Source organism: Miscanthus floridulus, chromosome 9 (assembly GCF_019320115.1).
Source record: "Miscanthus floridulus cultivar M001 chromosome 9, ASM1932011v1, whole genome shotgun sequence".
Classification (NCBI taxonomy): domain Eukaryota; kingdom Viridiplantae; phylum Streptophyta; class Magnoliopsida; order Poales; family Poaceae; genus Miscanthus; species Miscanthus floridulus.
Window position 1 is genome coordinate 88,381,076 of NC_089588.1, and position 4,110 is coordinate 88,385,185.

Sequence of the window (4,110 nt, forward strand, 5' to 3'; positions counted from 1 at the left end):
GTCGCCCTGGCCCTCTTGGCGTGACCCTAGCCATCCTCGGTGCGCCCCCGACCGCTACGGCCATCCTCTCCCCGTCCCCGGCGCGCCTCGGCCAACCCCGACGCCCTCCCAGCCCCCACACCATTGGTGAGTAGTAGTGTAGCAGTGGTAGTATGTTTTAGTAGAAGTAGAGTTCGGTAGAGTAGTAGTAGTAGGTGGTTGTGGTGGTGGTAGTAGTAGTACAGTAGGTGGTTGTGGTGGTAGTAGTAGTAATAGGTGGTGGTGGTGGTGGTGGTGGTTGTAGTAGTAGAAGAGTAGAGTGGCGGCGGTGGTGGTGGTTGTAGTAGTAGAAGAGTAGAGTGGCGGCGGCGGCGGTGGTGGTGGTGGATGAATGTGACTTGGCAATGATATGTTGAATTGAATGCATATGTATATGTGGTTGTCGGCCATTGTGCCATATGTTTTTTTGCAGGTTTTGGATACCTCACCGTGCAGGGGAGGTTCTGCCAAAATTTTGAACTGAGATAGTATTTTGTTCTTTTTTTGTAGAGAGGAGTCGTCGTAGCCGAGCCAGAGTATCTCAATGACCCTGATCATCTTCCTAGCCACTACGGGTCTGCCAGCACCGCGTCGCCTCGCCACTGCACCGACCCACCATGGCCCCGCTAGCCTGACTCCACCGCCACCCTAGGTATAACCCCTCTTTCCGTATCATGGTCGTAGATCGCGTAACCTAGTTAGGCGTCTCCCGTTCGAAAGAGATACGGTTGGAGGTATGCAGATCTTTGCATATCTACAACCGTATCTGTTTTGGATTGTCCACATTTTTTGGACAGCCCGCGGATGCGTAGATGGGTTAGTTTTCATGGTCTGTTCCGATCTGAGATAGAGTTTCGGTATCACCTCCCTGTTGTTCTCTGGATACACACTCTCCCTGGCAAGACGTGTATCTGGAGAACAGCGGGGAGGTGCTGCCGAAATTCTGTCTCGGATAGGAGTAGACCATGGAGACTAACCTCATTGACGCACTCGAGGTTATTCCTGTTTTACTCGTCGTACATTGATCTTTACACACCTTAATTAGCTTTGCATTACTGAAACATTGGAGTGAAATATTGCAGGCCCGGCTGGAAGAAGAAGCAAGGCAATGTCAGGACCTGGCGGCCCAGCTGCAGTCCTAGCGGGCCACGCGAGAGGCCCAGGCGCAGAGGATGGCGGAAATGATGCAGTTCATGCAGACTCTTGGGCAACATACGGGTCTAGCTGTGCCACATGGGCTGTTCGCTCCACCTCCGACTCCTGCAGCTGCAGCTACTCCTGTGAGTTTTCGCTTGTGCTTTGCTTGTATGACCTAGATTAGCTATCCAAGTAATCTTGTCTAATGCATGCAATCTCTTCTCCTTTGTGCAACCTCAATCGGAGGGTTCAAATAATCCAGCTCATGCACCTCCGACTAATCTAGCTTTTCCTTCACCAGACACTCAGTTTCCACCTTGGTGATGAGTAGAATTAGTTGTATTTGCATTTGTTGTTCACTTGGTGATGGATTTCTGATATACTTGTCATGCACTAGTGGTATATTTGGATAACTGTGATATGTGATAGATGTATGGATTGATGTATGTGATATATTGTGATGAATGTGATATATGTGATGGATGTGATAAATATGTGATGTATGTTTGGATGGATGTGAGATATATGTGATAATTTGTGTTTGTCATGATGGAATGTAAAAAATGAATAAAAAACTAGTTTTGGTCAGTTTGCCGAGTGCAATGGTCACTGCACTCGGCAAAGCTAGAAAAAGGGACGCCAACTCGTTTCCTAGCTGTGCTGAGTGCCATGACCATGGCACTCGGCAAAGAATTGTTTTAAAAAAATAAAAAAACTTTGCCGAGTGCCACCCACCCGGCACTCGGCAAAGAATTTTTTTAAAAAAATAAAAAACTTTATCGAGAGCCACCCGTCCGGCAAAGAAATTAAAAAAAATAAAAAACTTTGCCGAGTGCCATCCCGGGCGGCGCTCGGCAAAGAATTTTAAAAAAAATAAAAATAAAAAACTTTGCCGAGTGCCAGCCCGGGCGGCGCTCGGCAAAGAATTTAAAAAAAATGAAAAACTTTGCCGAGTGCCGTTCGGGTTGGCACTCGGCAAAGCCGCCGTCACCGTTTCCTACGCCGTGACAGCTCGTTTTCTTTGCCAAGTGCTGTCTCGGCACTCGGCAAAAGCTTTGTCGAGTGCCCGACAAATGGCTCTCGGCAAAGGCTGCTTTGCTGACCATTTTTTTCCCGAGTGCGGCACTCGGCAAAGCCTTTGCCGAGTGTATTTAGGGCTTTGTCGAGTGCCGCAGGCACTTGGCAAAGCGCATGAATCTAGTAGTGAGTACTGATCATGCTATGAGTCGTTGTTCCATTCTCAAACATCCCAAACCGGTAGTACAGTTGGTAGGTCAGGCTGCTGATTCACTTGCAAGTTTCTATATTCCTCATGCACCTATCTAGCCTACTAAGAAGGACTCACTACGTTAGATTTGGACATCACTGTTGGCCTCATCACTGTCGGATTTATGACAACCGGCAGTGATGTACCTTCACTACCGGTTATGAGCTTAAAAATGAAAAAATAATTGGGGCTAGACTAAAACTGGCAGTGAAGGACCACATCACTGCCGGTTTATGGCTTGAACTAGTAGTGTTTTGGCGGCCACTGATCACTGCCGGTTTAAGCCAAGAGCCAACAGTGATTGGGCTCTATCACTATCGGTTCTAGCCAAGAACCGACGGTAATAAGTCTACAACACAAAAGGCTGCAGCCGTCCTCTCCTTCCTCCTCTCTTCCATCCCGAGAACAGAGGCACGCATTTGGGCCCTTCCCTCCATTGTTGTGGCTGCTCTTCACCATGAAGCTAGTGCTTGGATTTTGAAGAATGGCTTTGAAAGCATCTAGGCCCCTAGTTGGGTTTCGGTGATTAATGAACAATACGTGGTTACTATGACTAACGTGTGTTTTGTAGAGGCAATTAAGTTAGGTCATGGTAATGGAGATCGATTGGGCAATCATGGTGGTCATGCCCCTACGATGGAAATTAGTTTTGGTTTTCAAAGGATGGACGAACAAGGTTAAGGATGGACTAGTTCTAAGTGTTGATTAGAGTTGAGGAGACACTTAGAGTAGTTTAGGATTTTGTTTTTCCTTTGTCCGTACTATTAAGGGGGGTATGGGCGGGTAGCTTGACCTAGGTGAGTCTAGTGAGTTAGGTGTGGTGCACACTTGCTAAATCTAGCACTAGGTAGCTCCTAAAAAGCCCTTAGATCCATTGGAGCAAACTTCATTCACGTATGATCTAGAGCTAGAAGTGAATGGAGGGTCAAATGTTGATCGGACGCTAGTTTTAGAGTGACTGGACGCTGGCATAGAGTCTGGTTAGTTCATTTGATCAAGGTGATTTCGTCTGGTGCGACCGGACGCTGAGAGGTGAGTGACCGGACGCTGGGTCTTAGCGTCCGGTCGACTCCAGTAAGGTTCCAGAGAGGGAAAATCATGACCGGACGTGTCTGGTCAGTGCTGACCGAACGCGTCTGGTCAGTGCTGATCGGACATTGTCCAGCATCCGGTCACAACTTAAACACTGGAGTTTGGGGAGGACTGCCCGGAGCATCCGATCACCCCACAGAGGCACATAATGGTTCGTTTTTCAACCAAGGTTATAAATACTTCATCCATTCGTGTGAGGGGGTACTTTTGCTCATTCCAATAGCTGAGAAACACCTTTGAGAGTGCCAAGAAGAGCAAGGTCCTAGTGAGGTGATTGAGATTTGAGAATCCCAAAGAGAGCCCTCATTAGTGAAAGCAAGAGTAGCAAAGTGTGCATCCACCCTTCTCATTAGGCTTGTCGTGGTCAAGTGAGAGTTCGTGCTTGTTACTCTTGGTGATCGCCATCACCTAGACGGCTTGGTGGTGATTGGGAGCTTGGTGATCATCTAGCGGAGCTTGTGGATGACCCAACTCAAGTTTTGAGCGGTTGTGGGTGATTCACCTATGACGGAGTGTCAAAGAATCAACCCTGTAGAGAGCACTTGATCCTTGCGTGGATCAAGGGGGAGCTACACCCTTGCTGCGGGTGCTCCAAT